Raw genomic sequence first — 19036 nt, 5'->3', positions numbered from 1 at the left:
AAGTCAGTGACCCCCGCTTTGTGAGTGGCCTCAGTGTACGCCTTTAAAAAATTCTGGCTCTCTCATCTATCATCTCTCTATCTCTCGTGGTGTCTTTTGGGGGAAGAGGTAGCACGGACGTTGTTTCAAATATTGTATTTTTTTCTGAACATATTTCTCCCTTGGCGCCCCCCCCCCCCCTCCCTGTGGTAACTTGGATGGTTAAACTCATGTTCTTTTTATTATTAAAGTGCAGCATTTGATGCATAAAACATGCTCTTTGTCGGCTGGCCCACAGTATCATTTTCGGTCCTGTTCTCTATTATTATAATATCAGAGGCCCAATGCATGAGATTCCGGCAGGGGGCTCGCCCTCCAGCCCAGGTTCGTTTGGAAGGCCATTCGGACAGTCATTCTGCTGTTCGGTCTAATCAGCACACCAGCTCTTTTTTTTTTTTTTTTTTTTTTTTAATATATTTTATTGATTTTTTACAGAGAGGAAGGGAGAGAGAGATAGAGAGCTAGAAACATCGATGATAGAGAAACATCGACCAGCTGCCTCCTGCACACCCCCCACCGGGGATGTGCCCGCAATCAATGCACATGCCCCTGACCAGAATCGAACCCGGGACCGACGCTCTACCACTGAGCCAAACTGGCTTCGGCACACCAGCTCTTTATGATATAGGATTAGGCACCGGTGACAATAACGGGGAAACATGGAGGAATGCAGTGCCCTAAAGCAGCCGCTGCCCAGTGGACGGCCGAGGTCCGCGGGCAGGTTGAGGATCTATCTGCTCACTTTCAAGCATGCCCCGGAATGGAAGGGCTCCCTGTGGTGAGGTTTGGAAATGAGCGGCTAAGAAGAAAATTTCAGAACGCGGCGAGGTTTCTTGGACCTGAAATATTAGGAGAATAATTAGAGAGAAAAAGGAACCAAAATATGCAGCTGCTGGTCCAGGGCAGAGGCAGGTTGAACATGTTTTGAAGAGAAGACCAGGTGAACGGCAACAATGTGACTTCTGTGGCTGGGGAGCCGGCCTAGAGGATCAGCCAGGTTTGCGTAGGAGGGAGGACTCTAGCACAGGCCATATACATCCTATATACATCCTATATACATCCGATATACACCGGCAGGACCCCGTGGCCATGCCCCTTTTAGCGTGCCTTCTGCCTCTTGTCTATAACCGTGGCAAGAAAAGGATGCGGCTCTGGTTTCCGATATTTATTTTTATTCTCTCAACTCTCGGCCCCCCTCGAAGAGGTGGGCTTCTCTCCCACCTGCCACGGTGTGCCTGTTTGCTCAAGAAGTTTCCCGGCCGTGCATCTGCAGTTTTTCACGAAGGTTGTCTGTTTCAAAGGGAAGCACGTCCCTGGAGCGTCTGTAATGGTCAATTCTCAGAGGAAATGAGCCCATGTTGGCATTTCCAGGGTTAAAGGCCCTCCTGGAATCTATAGGTCCTGGAAGAGGCGAAGTCTAGGCTCAGCCTTTCAGACCCATTTTATTTCCCCCCCAAGCAAACAGGAAATGGAGCCCTGAAGGCTTTTTTTTTCTATATTTTTTTTTAATCTGGAAAGCGTGTGGGAAGGGGGCATACCTAAGATGCCCACTCACAACTCCGCGCCTGACCCAGACTTGGGGGTCTCTGTATGTTTTTTCTCCCCCCGCCCACTCTCTCTCTTTTTTTTCTATTATTTTGGCAGACTTTTTGGAATGTCTGGGAGCTAAGGGCTTTGCTTCATGGAGCAGGATCCTGAAGCAAGAAAAAGAGAAAGTTATAGACTAAACCACAGAAATGTAAACACGTCTGCAGCTAAAATAACTCCGCTCTCATTGAAAACACTCCTCCTTCACAATCAGACTTCTGTGTGCGACGGTCAATAAAACGGCATGTTAATAGCGGCCAATTAATAGATTGTGTTGCCCGGGCCTTAAAGGTTGAGAGGGGGTTTTAATTATTATTTTTCAAATTAAAGGGGTGCTTATATTCCCTCCTTTCCCTTGGGGTGGGCGGGTGGGGGGGGGACTTAGCTTTCCTTCTGGCTGTTTGCTGACAGTCTTGGCTGTGAAAGTTGGGAGAGGGAGGGACATGAGCAGCTCTCCCTGGGTCCGCTGGGCAGCCTGTGCCGGAGGACCCGCTGGGATGGGGTCCGGGCCATGCGCGCAGGGAGGACGGTCGCTGGGTCGGGATGGTCCCTGAGGGACAGACGTGAAGAAAGAGGAGCGGCAGGCACGCAGGTGAGCGCGGTTTAGATGTCGGCATTCATTTTTTTTTTAAATGCAAACACCTGGAGGGGCTTAGCCCGGTGCCCCCCGGGGCCGGAGGGCCGGACCCCGCGGAGTAAGCGCCTTTGGGGGCTGTTTCTCGGGGACACGATGGTCCCAGGGCAGCTGTCACCGCGCCAGGCGGGCCAGGCCGGGGTGTCCCCTCCGCCTCCTCGCGACCCGCAGCATCCCGCTCCTCCGGGGCCCCCGCTCCTCCCGGATCCCCTCCGACCTCGGCTGCGGGATCCCCCAAACCGAGCACCCGGGCGGCGCGCCCCTTCCCGGGCTACGTGGTCTGAATTCCGTGCTCAGCCATCCCGGGCGGCCAGCGGTCATTGTAAACTTTGCGGCAGCCCGTGCTAACTTCCCTTATTCCCCTGTGGGTAACGGTACCGGCTGAGCCTGGGGGACATTCCTTCTCCCTGAAAGCCACACCGAGCGGAGCCGCCCGGCCCGGCCCCTCCGCGCTCCTCCATCCCCGTCCTCCCTCCCGCCCCGCCCGGCGGTCCGCTCCTCCCGCTCCCGGAGGCGCGTCCGGCTCCTCCGCCCGGCCGGCCGGCCTCGGCGGGTGCCCGGCCCTCCCAGCTCCGGTTCCCCGTTCCCCTCCTCCTCGGAGAGGCCAGCTCCGCGCTCCACCGGAGCAGCGGGTGGACCCCCCGCGCCCCCCGCGCTCCCCGGCGCCCCCGCCCCGCCCCGCGCGCCCGGGACACGCGCCCCCCGCGCCCCGCCCCGCCCCGCCGCCGCCTCCGGGCCCGCGGGCCTCGGCGGCCGCCTGCGCGGCGATTGGCGGAGCGGGAGCCGGAGCGGCGCCCACGCCGCGGGCTGAGCGGAGGCGCCCCGGCCGGGCGCGGGCACACGCGGCGCGGACACGCGCGGACGCACACGTGCGGGCACGCCCTCCCCGACGGCGGCGCCCGTCCCGGTAAGTCCCGCGCTCCGGGCCGGCGCCTGCCTCCGGGTCCGGATCTCGGTCCCGGCTCTTCCGACGGCGGCTCCGGGCAGGTGGGCGCGGCGGGCCGGTCCGCGGAGAAGCGCGTGGCGGGGGCGCCTGGGGGGGAGCGGCGCCCCGAAAGCCGCTGGGGCCGGAGGGCACCCCGCGGGGCTCCTCGGGGCGCCGAGCGGGAGGCTGTTTGTTCTGTCCGGTGTGGAGACCGGGGCCGAGTAAAGCCCACGCCGCCGGCGGGAGGGGAGGCCAGAGGTGGGCTCGCTGGTCACTGCCCGGCGGGTCCAGCGGCGCCTGCAGCCGCCTCCGAAGGCGCCGGCCCTGGGCTCCTGCACCGGGTCTCGGTCCGCGCCCCTCCCGCCCCCGCCGGCCTGTCTGTCTGTCTGTCCGTCCGCCTCTGACCCTCCGCAGACCTGCCTGCGCTCCCAGCGCCCCTCCTTGGTTAGAACACTTGGCATGTTTAACACGGGACAGACGTTTTGATCAGCTAGTGGCTCTGGCTGCTGTCAGAAATCCACCTACCATATCACGATTATGTACGTGTAGATGTGTTACCGAAGGCAATGCATGGAGTTATCTTTAAGGTTTTTAAGCCTAAGATTTGTATCCTATTATGAATAGCAGACTATGCTGCCCAGTGCAACGGGTAAAGCATTTTAATGCAAACTCGAATTTAAAACAACTTGTGGTTGGTATAAACATTTCGTTTATCCTTCCAAAAAAACAAACATACCCATATGTGCCACAGATTTCACACTCACGCTTCTTTCTGTAGCTCAAAAAAAAAAACCTTTCAACGTGAGCACCCAAAACACCCGCCTTTTACTCTCCCCAGGGCAGCCTCACAGAGGGCATGGTTTATTCACCGCTGGGACTGTTTCTGAGGATTTTCAGTTCTCTCCCAGTCATTCAGAGCTCCACCACCTTATCGCTGGGAGAACTGTCACATTCCTGGGTTTAACCTCTGCTGTGCTGGCCTCGGCCGGTGAGCTCCTTCCGGGCAGGAGCAGTTGGATAAAACTCCGCCAGGTAAACCAGTCCACGGTGTCACCTAATGGGCGAGTTACCTGTGCCATCGAGATGATGGTTCTGTCCGAGACAGGAGACGCAGTGCACACTCGTGGTTGGTACATAAGAAATAGTTTTTAAAGAAAGGTTTACAGCTGCTCCCGTTGGGTAATCCTGGCTTCAGTCTGAGTCAGTGACGTTTGGACATGACACTACACTGAGTAAATGGGTATTCCATTTTTTTGAATTGTGTAAGAAAAGACAATTCCAGCTACACTTAACATTTCATTTTTCCCCTCTTTTTTTTTTGACACTTGACAATCACTTTATTTATTTTTAATCCAGGGTAGAATTGTGGTACATGATTTCACATGGACCCGCTATTTCATGCTGATACGTTCCTGGCGATTTGATCTGATGCTCCGTCTTTAGCTAAACTTTTTGAAAATAAGTGTGTAACGTTGCATGGGTAATGTTGGGGCCTGCCTGTCCGCGTGAGCATAAATAACTCCCCCCTACCCACCCCTCATGCTTTGTTTTAAAGAAAAAGCTTGTTAACATTTTAATTTAAAACAATCAGCTGTTTTATTTGCAGTAAGGGCTAAGATCCCTGTGGAATGCCAGCTCTGTGGGGAGAAATTAATCATCGGTGGGAGATGTCAGTATTGACCCGTAACGTAGGCGGTATTCTAAAAGGCGACCTGATGCCAGAACCGGTGTGGCTCAGTGAATAGAGCGGTGGTCTGGGGACTGGGGGGTCCCGGGTTCGATTCCAGTCAAGGGCATGTGCATTGGTTGCGGGCACATCCCAGGTGGGGAGTGTGCAGGAGGCAGCTGATAGATGATTCTCTCTCATCGATGTTTCTGGCTCTCTGTCCCTCTCCCTTCCTCTCTGTGAAAAATCAATAAAATATATTTAAAAAATAAAATAAAGTAAAAGGTGACCTGCTATGCTTGCATGGCATAGATCCTGTCTCATAAGCGGGCGCTCGAAAACTTTGGACATTCTTATCTAAAGTTAATATTAGCTTTTGTTCTTCTTCTTCTTGTTAGCTGTCCGTACACAAAGGAATAGTAAAGGGGGATTTATTCCTTCACAAGACAGAGGAGCTAATGTTCTAGCCTCTTTTCCTGTTTCCCAGTCCCGTGAGCGGGGTGGGTGGGGGGGGGCATTGCCACACGGTCGCTGCTGCCCAGACCGCTGCGCAGGCCGAGCTGACAGAGACGCCGACCCGTTTCTAACGAGACCGGGGGAGCCTGCGACGCCAGATGTGGGCAAGGTGCTTTCGGGAGCAGAACCCGGGGTTTTGAAGCTGTGCGTCAGTTCTCGGTTCACATTGGGAGTTGGCCTGTCTCAGTCAGTGGTTCGCAGGGGGACAGTTTGATTTTTAAGGGGGGCAAATTCGAGAAGGAGTTACGAACAGTGCATTTCTTGCATTTCTTAACTGTTCTAGGGGCCTCATATATAGTATATAAATATATATTGCAACATACTTATGCATGCCAGTTCTCTATTATATGTTTTTAAACTTTATTTGCTATCTTTTCATATCACTTCATATTATTGTTATTATTATTATTATTATTTTTAACAATTTCTTGGTGATTTCTTCCTCAGTACTTTCGCTGTCCTTTCGTTCTTTGATTTTTCTCTCTCCTGGCCGCCACGTTCTCTGGAAGCTTGTTTAGATGGAGTCCATGGCCTTCTAGGCTTCCTCCATGTGAACAGGAGCTCACTGCTGGAATAATGGGAATTCTGTGGATTCTGTGCCATGGCGGGGCGGTGGGCAGCAGGATTTAGAGATGCTCAGGTGGGGCGTGGCCAAAAAAACTTGGGAACCATCCTACCCAGTGTGGCTCAGTGGATAGAGCATCGGCCTGCGGACTGGGGGGTCCCGGGTTCGATTCCAGTCAAGGGCATGTGCATTGGTTGCGGGCACATCCCCGGTGGGGAGTGTGCAGGAGGCAGCTGATGGATGTTTCTCTCCCATCGATGTTTCTGACTCTCTATCCCTCTCCCTTCCTCTCTGTAAAAAAAAAAAAAAAGATCAAAAAATATATATATTTTTAAAAAAAGGTTGGAACCACTGCTCTCCATGCAGGCGCCTGTCCCCTTCCTGGCTTCATCCCCTCTGCGTCCCAGGCCGGCCTTCCCGTGAGGAGGAGAATGCCGGAGGGGCCGGGTTTTCTTTCCTCGTGCGTGTGTGTGTCTGTGTGTGTGTGTGTGTCTGTGTGTGTGTGTGTGTGTGTGTGTGTGTGGGGAGACATGGGGGCGTTCCAGGGAGCACTGTCCTTCAACACACAGCTTTTGCCTGTGACCTGCAACTTGAACTCAAAGCTCCTAAGCCCTGTGCGGTGGTGCTTGTCAGAGAAACAAGCTGGCACGGCGGAGGCATGGACATACTCTGGGCGCCATTTCAGATCACGTTGTGCCCTGTTTGTGGCGGGTGCGTCTGAGCTGCGGGGAGACCCTGGGAGTCAGTTGGTGCTGACGGAGGAGGGCTGTGATTCTGACGGTCATGCCGACCCCCCCCCCCCCCCCCCGGCCCTCCTTTGCACCGTCTTGGGCTCTCAGCAGTTGGTTATGCGGCTTCCACGATGCATGGCCCACACAGCTCTTCCTGGTCTTTAGGGACGCAGGGCAGGCACGCTGCAGATGCACAGGGTTTTCCAGCGGCTGGACCAGCATCTGAACCAGCTTTTCTTTAATTTATTTTATTTTATTTATTTATTTAAAATATATTTTATTGATTTTTTTTACAGAGAGGCAGGGAGAGAGAGATAGAGAGTTAGAAACATCAACGAGAGAAACATCAATCAGCCGCCTCCTGCACACCCCCTACTGGGGGTGTGCCCGTAACCAAGGCACATGTCCTTGACCGGAATCAAACCTGGGACCCTTGAGTCTGCAGGCTGATGCTCTATCCACTGAGCCAAACTGGTTTCGGCTGAGCCAGTTTTTCAAAATAGCCCCTCTCCTCCCCTTTTAAGTTACCTTGGGTCTGAACCGTTTCAGGGTTTGAAAGAGGGAGCATCGGACGCTGCCCGACTGTGACACGGTGCATCTTGAAGATGCTGGCGGCGTCGGGCCCGCTGCAATTACTCGGCTAAATTTAAGCGCAAGGGGAGCGCAGACGACAGCGTGAAATTAAAGGGTGCGCTCGGCACGGGCCTCCGTCTTCGACTTAACCCGACTTTTAAGTCCTTCTATTTTTACAGCGGCTGTCCTCCGGCCCTGCCTGTCTGAGCGACAGCCGCCCCGCGGCCAAAGGGAGGGGCGCGGGGGCCGGACTCGGCATGCCGGGGACGGGGTGCGAAGGGACGTCGGTTGTGCAATGGTTTCCCGTTCGGAAGTGGCCGGTGTGAGGACCGAGACACCTTCCCGTGTGTCCAATGGGCCTTTCGGACGAACTTCTGCCATTCAGATTGTAATTCTAGAGGGCGAGGCTGGGGACCCGATCTACAGCAAACCAACCATTACCTTGTCTTCAGGTTTTGGGAAGCCAGATCGGTGGCAGCCTCCTCCTAAAACCTCGCCTTCGTGTTTGTTTTTTTTTTTGTTTGTTTGTTTTTTAATATATTGTATTGATTTTTTACAGAGAGGAAGAGAGAGGGATAGAGAGTTAGAAACATCAAACAGCTGCCTCCTGCACACCCCCTACTGAGGATGTGCCCGTATCCAAGGTACATGCCCTTGGCTGGAATCGAACCCGGGACCTTTCAGTCCGCAGGCCAACGCTCTATCCACTGAGCCACATCTGCTTCGGCTCGCCTTCGCTTGTGCATTGTTTCTGTGGGAATGGGACTTTTACACATGCTGGCGGCTCCCACGGGGTTCCTGTTAGGAGTAATATTATCCCAATAATACCCACCTCCCTGCCCCCTTCCCGAAAACACAACGAGGGGAGAGGAACATCCCTCTGATGAATAGGAAACAGGCACATCGGTGGGGATTTTTTTAAAAAAGCAGGAAACCCTTGTTTTCACTTGATTCGGGGTGGGTTCGGCAAAGGCTCCCAAATCTCCATTTAAAAGGAGAGACGTGTGGGTGCCCCCAGTTTGGGTGCGAAGGCGCTGAGCCCTGTGGGTGAGGTGACATCATTGTCTCACTCTGTTAGGTCGGCGGTTTCCAAGGTTTTTCATCACATGGCACATAAGCTAATCACTAAGATTCTGCGGCACCCCCAAAGTTTCATATATATATACAGTGGTGCCTCGCATAACGAACGCCTCGCAAAGCGAACTTTGGACAGGTTTTTCATGAAACCATCGGCCAAAAAGCAGAAAATGGATGAAGATGTGCAAGATTCGGTAGACTCTACTTAGTCTGTCTTAAAATTTAAAAAATGTGTGGTTTTTTTTAAAAAAAATTATGTTTTTAGATGTATCTAAATAAAAATATGTCATCTTAGCATATTTTTTTTTATGTCATCTTAGCATATTTTATGCTACAGAACGAATTATTTTTTTTAACATGTATTGTTATGGGAAAACGTGTTTCACATAACGAACTTTTTGCATAACAAGCTTGCTCCTGGCACGAATTAAGTTCGTTGTGTGAGGCACCACTGTATATATATATGACCAAAAAATAGGTATAATTTGGATTCGCTCACACCGGACAGCTGTTGTTGTGTTGCCATCTTATTGGACAGCCTGAGTGAAAGGCAGTCGGTCGGTGCCCTGACCGAAGAGCCCGGGGTGGCACGTTTTAAACCCCCCTGTCGGCTCAGCGGGTGAGAATCGCTGCCTGAGGGCCTCTTGGTTCTCGGTGGGAAGTTCCTTTTCTCCGCGGTGGAGGGGACCTGCGGGTTATGGACTCCTGGGACTCAGTCTCGGAGGCTCCCCCGAGCGCCCCGCGGCGGCGGAGAGAGCGCTGGTGGCTGCTGGGCGGCCGCCGGGGGGGTTTACGGCAGGAGCTGTAATCGTGGTGATGGCATGGGGGCTATCTTTGCAGTTTTCTAAGGCTCGTCATTCAGGTGATTAACCAGAACGTCCCACAAGAACAATTCCCCCCCAGGGCTCCATGCCCAGGCTGCAAAACCAGGGGTGGTAGGTCCTTAACGTGATCCCACAAGGACGCCGAACCCACAGTGAGCAACGACCAGGAGACAGAGGAGGGGTCTCACTGGTGCACGTAAGATCGCACCTACAGCCACCTTTACCGCCAACATAACTTTTCCTGGCATAAATCTCTGTCCTGTCAGTTTTCCTTTATGGACTTACCGCACGTGGAAACACATTTCCCGGTCGCAGTGTATTGCTCACCCACTGAAGGGGGCGCTGTCCGAGAAGAGAGACGGGGACACGGATCAGGGGGGACCGTGATGACACGGGACATGCGCAGACTTTAGAACAACAGCTGCACATGCAGAGGGAAGAGCCAGGACATTCCGGATGGTTCTTGCCTGTGGGGCTGCGGGATTATTAGCCGTATGGACAGCAGGTAAACAGAACCACGGCCCTTCCCACGCCAGAGGGCTAACGGCGTGCACTCTGCGTGGAGAGGGAGGGGGAGGCCGTGCCCAGGAGGGCAGGGCGCCCCCCACAGGCAGCGCTGCTCTGTGGTCCCAGTGAGCCGGGCTGTGAGGCTCAGGCCCCAGGGTAGGAGGGCGGCTGGGCCGCAGAGAGGCGGCGTGAGGAGGGGGTCTGGGCCGCAGAGAGGCGGTGTGAGGAGGGGGTCTGGGCCGCAGAGAGGCGGTGTGAGGAGGGCGGCTGGGCCGCAGAGAGGCGGTGTGAGGAGGGGTGGCTGGGCCGCAGAGAGGCGGTGTGAGGAGGGCGGCTGGGCCGCAGAGAGGCGGCGTGAGGAGGGGGTCTGGGCCGCAGAGAGGCGGTGTGAGGAGGGGGTCTGGGCCACAGAGAGGCGGCGTGAGGAGGGGGTCTGGGCCGCAGAGAGGCGGTGTGAGGAGGGCGGCTGGGCCGCAGAGAGGCGGTGTGAGGAGGGCGGCTGGGCCGCAGAGAGGCGGCGTGAGGAGGGCGGCTGGGCCGCAGAGAGGCGGCGTGAGGAGGGCGGCTGGGCCGCAGAGAGGCGGCGTGAGGAGGGGGTCTGGGCCGCAGAGAGGCGGCGTGAGGAGGGCGGCTGGGCCGCAGAGAGGCGGCGTGAGGAGGGGTCTGGGCCGCAGAGAGGCGGTGTGAGGAGGGCGGCTGGGCCGCAGAGAGGCGGCGTGAGGAGGGCGGCTGGGCCGCAGAGAGGCGGCGTGAGGAGGGGGTCTGGGCCGCAGAGAGGCGGCGTGAGGAGGGGTCTGGGCCGCAGAGAGGCGGTGTGAGGAGGGCGGCTGGACGTGCAGGCTGTGCTGAGGGGGAAGCGGCGGGCTGCCCGCCCATTGGCGTCATTTTCTTGTCCTCTGTGCAGGATGCCTGCAGGGCACCATGGGAAGACTTGGGACATGCCTGGGAAGAGCTGAAATATAGACAGGGAGTGAGAGCTCATGCCATGGAACTTAGAAAGGGGGTGAATACACAGGTCCTGGATTCCAAGAAAGGGGTGAATGCACATGCCATGGCTTCTGTAAAAGGGGTGAATACACGTGCCACAGTCTCTAGAAAGGGGGTGAATGCACATGCCATGGTCTTTATAAAAGGAGTGAAAACATGTGCCACAGTGTCTAGAAAGGGAGTGAATGCACATTCCATGAAATCTAGAAAGGGGGTGAGTGCATATTCTAACCAAAGTGGCACACTCATTGGTGCCACCTGCGTGGCCCAGGCCAGTGTGACTGTGAGCCAGGACCCCGTCCTGGGCAGTGATAGAGGCAGTGGCCTGTGGGGCTCCTACTCAAATGTTCTGGGTGCCACGCTGGGGCCTGACAGGGGCCTGCTGCAGGGCCGCCTTTGGGGGGTCTGTCCTGTCACACGCCCCCCCCCCCCCTCTTAGGGACGCCGGGAGCACCTCCTGTCGGTCTCAGCATCAGGAGCGGCGTGCGGGGCGGAGGCCTCCCTCGGGAGCTGTGTCCTCGGCTCCACCACGGCCCCCATGCTCTCCGTCCAGCTTATGCTCCCACCCTTGCGTCTCTCTACCCTCCTCTGCGTTACTTATTTTGCATCTACTTCCGAATGTTAACAAACCTGCTTCTGTCGCATACGTTCGTGTGAATCGCTTTCCATCCCTTTTTGGGAACAGGTAGGGTAAGAGTGGAATAGTCTGTCTCCTGGGAATCACAGAACCCAAGCGTGACCCCAACCAAAGAGCAGGGAGGCGGAGAACGCCCCCGCAGAGGTGATGCTGGATCCAGAGCCGTGCCGCCCGCGGTGATGCTGGGTCCGGACGGGCAGGACCGGGCCAGGCAGCCGCGGGCAGGAGGGTCGGGAGTGTGCCCTGGGGGCCGGGTCACATGATGTAGGACGTGCCCATCCCCTCTTGGGATTTGGAGGGGCCAGTCTAGACCCCGATGTCAGTAACCCAGGCGGGACGTTAAAAGGAGGGGGTGAAGCAGTCTGGCAAAGGGAACAGGCGAGGGCAGTTCTGGAGGACGGTCACCGGTGGCTCCCCCAGGCGGGCGGGCGCGGGGAGGGGAGGTGTGGCCGCAGCGCCCCCTCCCCACGGCTCTTCGAAGGGGGTGCCCGTATGGTCCCACTTCCCGGAACAGCAGCCTGAGAGCCAGGAGCGCTGGGGCCGGCGTTCCACAGGCGGCCCGGGCGGAGCAGGACTGCACCTCGGGCAGGCGGACCCCGGCCGCCGCGCTGGGCCCTGCCGTCGGAGGCCCTGGCCAGAGCGGAGGGCCCACTGAGCGACGTGACAGATGCCGGGAGGGGGCTGAGGGGAGGCAGCGGGAGGAGTCTCAGGTCTCCTTTTAAATTCCCGAGTGGCCACATTCAAAAAGAAAACCGGCCGAAACCGGTGTTGCTCAGTGGGTAGAGCACATGTGTCAAACACAAGGCCCGCGGGCCAAATCCAGCCCGCCAGGCCTTGCAATGTGGCCCGCACCGCGCTGTCATCACTGCACTCCGCTGTCAGTTTATGACATTGTCAGTTTATGACTGTTCAGTAAACCATTCGGCCCGAGATTTAGGCTGGATTTTAGATTTTGGCCCCTTCTCTGATTGAGTTCGACACCCCTAGGGTAGAGCGTCGGCCTGCGGACTGAGGGGTCCCGGGTTCGATTCTGGTCAAGGGCATGTACCTTGGTTGCGGGCACATCCCCAGTAGGGGGAGTGCAGGAGGCAGCTGGTCAATGTTTCTCTCTCATCGATGTTTCTTACTCTCTCTCTCTCCCCCTTCTTCTCTGTAGAAAATCAATAAAATATATTTAAAAGAAAAGAAAAAGAGAAACGGGGGAAGTGAGTTTTCCACAATCCCTCTCACTTGACACCTGTCTAAGACACGGCCACGTCAGATGGAACGGGTGTAACTGCGGGGGAGACATTGGCGTTGTTTTTGTCGATGGTGAACCTTGGAAATCCAGCGTGTGCTTCGCACCGAGCACACATGTCCAGGGCTCGGGGGCCCCCTGTGTCTGTGGCTACTGGATGGGACAGGCTGTTCAGACTGCTGAGCTCAGGGTTCAGACTGAACAGAAGTGGTATACAGCCTGGTCCCAGGGGTGGGAATTTGGGGTCTCCGCCAGCCACGTCACCCACATACCACTCAGCATGGACGTTCAGAACCCGCAGTTTCCAAATTTTTTCAAATGGGGAGGGGGTGGGGAGAGAATGGATCTATAATTTCCTGTTGACTCACTCCATGGTTTTTTTCATAATATATTTTTATTGATTTCAGAGAGGAAGAGTGTGGTGAGAGAGAGATAGAAACATCAATGATGAGAGAGAATCATTGATCGGCTGCCTCCTGCACGCCCCACACTAGGGATGGAGCCCACGGCCCAGGCATGTGCTCTGACTGGGAATTGAACCATGACCTCCTGGTTCATAGGTAGACGCTCAACCAACCACTGAGCCATGCCGGCCGGGCCCCTCCATGCTTTTAAAGGGCAGCACCGACTGTCCGCTGTCAGCCTGAGACTGTGTGTGCCTCGTAACCGATGCTGCTGCTCTCGTCCTCCTCGGAACCTCGCTCTGCTCTGACAGCTCCATGCATAGACATCGTCTTGGCGTGCTCCCCTTTAAGGCAGCCCCGGCATCAGAGCACACTTCCTGCTTTCCTGGGACAGATTCCGGAGAGCGGTACCGTTATCATTTTGCAGGGCAGCCTGCGTGAGGGGCTAGGATCCCAGAGGAAGAAGGACCGTGAGGAGGCATCGCTGCAGAATTAGCTCCTGAGAGCTCGCCCTGCCCGGGCGCGGTGATGGCAGAGGGCACTGTCCCAGGCCAGGCCTCCCTCCGTAAGGTGCCCTGTGGGTGACACGGAGGTGCCCGCCAAGCCTTATAAAGTCAGTCTCACCGCTCACCCACCACTTGGGGTGATGCATGTGCTGCGTGTAACGTGTCAGTGCCTAACAGCCCTTTTCCCGTGTGCCTGCTGCAGGTTGGTTTAATTTAATTTCCCGTACAGTCCGAACCCCGCGCTGTAGATCCGGACTCACCCCGGCTCCCGGTAAGAAGTTTGTCCCCGGTTCAGTGCCGGGCCTGCACAGACGCCTCCCCGCTTCCCCGTGTGGCGTGTCTTCTCCCGCACGAGCACACAGCGAGGGGGCTCCATGCACTTCGTTCCGGTTTACTTTTCCCCGTGGGCAGTGCTTCCTGGGAAAAGCCAAACAGAACAAAACCAGGCTACATAAAACACATGGGGCTTTTCTCAGCGGATTGTCCTAGCGAACGTAGCAGCGTATCCAGCACAGTTATTGGCACCCAAACACCGAGGGACAAAGAATACCATGATTCAAAACAAACAAAAACAAAACCCAAAACTCAGCACTAACAAACCTGACTGTGGGGGCCAGTCTGGGCCAGTGGTCGGCAAACTCATGAGTCCACAGAGCCAAATACCAACAGCACAACAATTGAAATTTCTTTGGAGAGCCACATTTTTTAAACGCAAATTTCTTCTAACGCCACTTCTTCAACACAGACTCGCCCAGGCCGTGGTGTTTTGTGGAAGAGCCACACCCAAGGAGCCAGAGAGCCGCCTGTGGCTCGCGAGCCAGTTTACTTCGTTTCATTGTGCTGCAGAGTGTCATTTTGTACGTGCAGTCAGCATTGCTTCCAAATGTCAGACATGCTTCCCCTATGCCAGTGGTCGGCAAACTGCGGCTCGCGAGCCACAGGCGGCTCTTTGGCCCCCTGAGTGTGGCTCTTCCACAAAACACCACGGCCTGGGCGAGTCTATGTTGAAGAAGCGGCTTTAGAAGAAGTTTACGTTTAAAAAATTTGGCTCTCTAAAGGAATTTCAGTCGTGGTGCTGTTGATATCTGGCTCTGTGGACGAATGAGTTTGCCGACCACGGGGCTAGACCGTTACCCATCTCTGGTGGAGGCTGTCCCGGGAACAGAAAAGCAGCGCCCTCTGCCCGCACAGCAGGCTCTCCGCGCTCAGGAAGGTTGCAGCCCAGTCCGGGGCGGCCCCCGGGGGTGGCGGCCACCAGGCGGCCCTGCGGAGGCACCTGCGCTCCCATCCCGCGGCCGTGGGCTGTGGTCCGCCTCCGGCCCCTGCTGGAGGAGAGATTTAACGTAACGTCTGAGTTCTGTTCGAGCAGTCGGAAGCACAGTAAGACTTCCTAAGTAATCCGCCGAGGGCTCCATTCCCCGAACACGTGTAAATGTGAGAACGTGAGAGGCGAGTGGTCCGCACACAGAACAGACGTGCGGCCGCGCCGATGGGGATGGGAGCACACGGCCCCGGTCCTCGCTGGCAGCCCAGCCCCCCCGGGCAGGTCCGCCTCCCGCTGCTGCTGCCCCGGTCCTCATGATCCATCGGCCCCCTGGTGCGGGAGGGCCTCTGAGACGCGCTGGTCTGCGCTGGACCGTCGACGCCGGGTGCCGCTCCGGGCCGCCGCACGGGGAAGGTGCCGGGAACCCCGGGCGCTGCCTGCCTCGGCCCCGAACGGAGCCCCAGCAGCTTCTCAGGTGGGGTGTTTGTGGGCGGGAACGGCCAGAATACGCTGTTGGGAGCTGCTGTCTTGTGGCAAGCTTGGATGAACAATGATCTTTTTGCCAAAACCGGTTTGGCTCAGTGGATAGAGCACATGTGTCAAACACAAGGCCCACGGGCCAAATCCAGCCCGCCAGGCCTTGCAATGTGGCCCGCACCACGCTGTCATCACTGCACTCCGCTGTCAGTTTATGACATTGTCATTTTATGACTGTTCAGTAAACCATTTGGCCTGCGATTTAGGCTGGATTTTAGATTTTGGCCCCTTCTCTGATTGAGTTCGACACCCCTAGGATAGAGCATCAGCCTGCGCACTGAAGGGTCCCGGGTTCGATTCCGGTCAAGGGCATGTACCTTGGTTGCGGGCACATCCCCGGTGGGGGTGTGCAAGAGGCAGCTGATCGATGATTCTCTCTCATCGATGTTTCTAACTGTCTATCCTTCTTTCTTCCTCTCTGTGAAAAATCAATAAAATATATTTTAAAAAAAATAACGATCTTTCCCCATGAGGCTAACCAGCTTCCGTGCTGTGGGCATGTGCGGGTGCGTTACGCCACGTGACAGCTTCACACCCAGGAGAGTCCCCTCGTTCGCTCGGCCGTGCTGAGTGATCCCCTCTCCTGCCTGAATCCCCCCCTCTCTGCGTCCGGCCCGGTCCGCCGGCCCCTCCTGCAGGGTTCTGCGGGTCAGCTTCAGGGCGCTTCACCTGCGTGGACACCAGGGGCTGGGAGAACGCAGCCGGCGGGTCTGCCGAAACCGGGCTGCAGATGTGCGGCATCCCGGAGCGGCCCGCCCTCGCCGCCTCGCCCGTGTCTGGTTTTCATGGAAATGTGCGTCTGGGAAGGGAAGGAGGGGGCGGCGAGGGGATGTGCCGGAGGCAGGTGCCTGCGTGCTTTGGCCGTGGCCGTGAGGAGCCAGGCCCGGGACCTCCGCGGAGGGGAGAGACCGAGGCCTCAGGAGGTTTGACGAGCGCCACGCGTTCTTTATAACACAGCGGGGGTTTCCGCCGACTTCCCGATCTTGGAGGACTATGCATACGCCTGCCCCCGCCTGGGGTTTCTGTGGACAGAAAACACATTCCACTCGCCGTCCCTGCTCTGCGAATTCACCCTTTGAAGTCGTCACGAAGTTAGTTTTGTGTCTCTGATGCCGGTGTCTGTGACCTCTGAGATGACGAGCAAAAGGACTTCATTTATTTTTCTTTCCATCCTCACCCGAAGATGTTTTTCCGTTGATTCTTCAGAGAGAGGGAAAGAGAGAGAGAGACTGCCATCGATGGGAGAGAAACACATGGATGGGTTGCCTCCTGCATGTGCCCCGACCAGGGCCCAGGCCCGGGAGCAGCCTGCAACTGAGGCATGTGTGTTTGGTCGGATTGAATCCGGGAACCTTCGGTCCGCAGGCTGACGCTCTACCCACTGAGCCAGACTGGCCAGGGCATTCCATTCCTTTATCCTGGAGGGCATGGGAAGTGCAGGCCAGGAGAAGGAGACGCGGGCTGCCTCTCCTAAAGGTTGGGGATAAATTCAGGCTTAAGCCGGGTTCACGGCCTGGAAGTGAGGGTCAGAGTGAGTTACGTTTGCACTGGCATAGGGAGGAAGCAAGGTTACACACTGGTTTCATCTTTGCTCCCCTCCCCCTAGCCAGGCTGGCTGGACCCACCCAGGCACGAATTCATGCACCAGGCCTCTAATATATATATATATATATATACACACACACATACACACACACACACACACACACACACACATATACATATATATATACACACACACACACTGAGTGGCCACATTATTATGCATTCAGAGATCATCATACTCTGGCCACTCTGTGTGGGTCCTGGGGCTGATTGAACACAGCTGGGTCGCACCGGTGCCAGCGTTTCTCCTCCAGTGAAAACGGAAATCTGTGAAAAAGCGAACAACCAGAAAAGACACCCTGAGTTTCAACCGACAGTCCATCAGGAGAGAAAAACACTTGGGCCGGCGTCAAGAGCAACAGAGCCGCGCCAGCACGGGGTTTTGTGAACACGATCGCTGAGGAGTATTTCCATGAGGAGGCGCTGACTCAGAGACAGGGGGTGGTGTTCTGGGAGGCAGAGGCTGGGCGGCCCACCCACGCCCTGCCCGCAGGACCCGCTCAGGCCCAGGGACGCCAGTGACCCAGGGGGACCGGGAGGAGGGAAAGCAGCCCGGGTCTTGGGGAGGCAGATGGGATGGGAGCTGTACAACCGGGGACGGTTGGTGAGCATCTCACACTGTGTGTGCACCTCTCTGCATCTCCAGTGCCGCTGACAGAGCCCTTAGCTGTTCTCAGAGCGAGTGAGGGGACTGCAGGCTTCCTTATCGCCTAGCCCAGTGGTTGGCAAACTCATCAGTCCACAGAGCCACATATCAACAGGATGATTGAAATTTCTTTTGAGAGCCAATTTTTTTTAAACTTCTTCTAACGCCACTTCTTCAACATAGACTCGCCCAGGCCGTGGTATTTTGTGGAAGGGCCACACTCGAGAGCTGCAGTTTGCCGACCACAGTCCTAGGGGAAAATCAGGTGATCAGTCACGTGTCTGAGTGCAGAAGACGGAGATTCTGTGCTGTTTTAAAGTGCTGTGAGAGCGTGGGGGTTAAATAAACACATGTCCTCTCGCCTCTCTGAGCTCTGGCGGGGCTGACAGTCAGGTTAACGTGAGGGAGAATTAGCAGGAGAGGCTGTGCAATGTTGACTGGGATGTGCACGTGGGGGTGCCATGAGAATATGAGACCCGAAGATGCACTGGACAGTGGATGTTCGGTTATGTGCCATTTTGGACCAAGAGGGAGAAGGGTCCGGGATGTGAAAGGGAAAGCAGATGATCTGAAGGTAGGCAAGAAGAACACACGTGAAGTGCACGGATTCTTGTCCGGCCGCCCGGAAGCGATGGGCCCCGCAGGGAAGGCCAGCCAGCAGCTCTGCCGGGCCCTGCCTTGTCCGCCACGTTCAGTCCATATGAGGCTGAGGTGACTCCTCTTCCTCTACGCAGACTTTTTTTTTTTTTTTTTTTAATATATTTTATTGATTTTCCACAGAGAGGAAGGGAGAGAGATAGACAGTTAGAAACATCGATCAGCCGCCTCTTGCACACCCCCCACTGGGGATATGCCCACAACCAAGGTACATGCCCTTGACTGGAATCGAACCCAGGACTCCTGAGTCCGCAGGCCGACTCTCCATCCACTGAGCCAAACGGGTTTCAGCTACGCAGACATCTTAATCTGAATTCTTTTAAATTTTCCCCTGGAGTGTCAGATTTATTTTTAAAGATCTTTAATGTTGAAAGTATTATATCTGTCCCCTTCTTATCCCCATTGATCCCTTCTAGCCTGCCCCTGCCCCAGGCCTCCACCACACTGTTGTCTGTGTCCGTGGGTCATATATGCACACAAGATCTTTGGTTGACCTCTTTCCACCCACCCACCCTCCTCCAACGCCCCCAATTTCTAAATCTGTTCCATGCTCTTGGTCTCTAAACCTATTTTATCAGTTTATTTTGTTCATTTAGATTCCACATATGAATGAGATGATGGGATACTTGTCTTTCTCTGACTGGCTTATTTCACTTTGCATGATATTCTCTAGGTCCCTCCATACTGAATCAAAAGGTAAGAGATCTTCTTTCTTTACTGCTGCAGAGTATTCCATGGTGTAGACATCCCACAGCTTTTCTGTCCTCCCATCTGCTGATGGGCACTGGGGCTGTTTCAGAGCTCAGCGATTGTAAACTTCGCTGCTGTGAGCATAGGGCAGCCTACATGCTCTCTTCCTGGTGCTTCAGGTTTTTGGGGAGATACCCTGGAAGTGGGATCACTGGGTCAAAT

The 19036-nt window shown here is 55.8% G+C and overlaps 1 protein-coding gene across 3 annotated transcripts in view; it reads left to right on the top strand.

The window, feature by feature from the left end:
* Positions 1 to 2071: 2071 nt before the first annotated feature.
* ERG (ETS transcription factor ERG) overlaps positions 2072 to 19036 on the top strand; it is a 197272-nt gene continuing 180307 nt past the window's right edge. For 2 of the 3 annotated variants that reach the window (XM_084873651.1, XM_084873653.1), the window contains exon 1: positions 2072 to 2218. The gene's annotated coding sequence lies outside the window, so the exon portion shown is untranslated. The remainder of the gene's footprint in view (positions 2219 to 19036) is intronic. The other variant, XM_084873649.1, reaches the window with a different exon arrangement.

This window comes from Pipistrellus hanaki (genome assembly GCF_964339955.1).
Source record: "Pipistrellus hanaki genome assembly, chromosome: 2".
NCBI classification, from domain to species: domain Eukaryota; kingdom Metazoa; phylum Chordata; class Mammalia; order Chiroptera; family Vespertilionidae; genus Pipistrellus; species Pipistrellus hanaki.
Note: the sequence above shows the minus strand (reverse complement) of the source record. Positions and strands in the feature narration are given on the sequence as shown.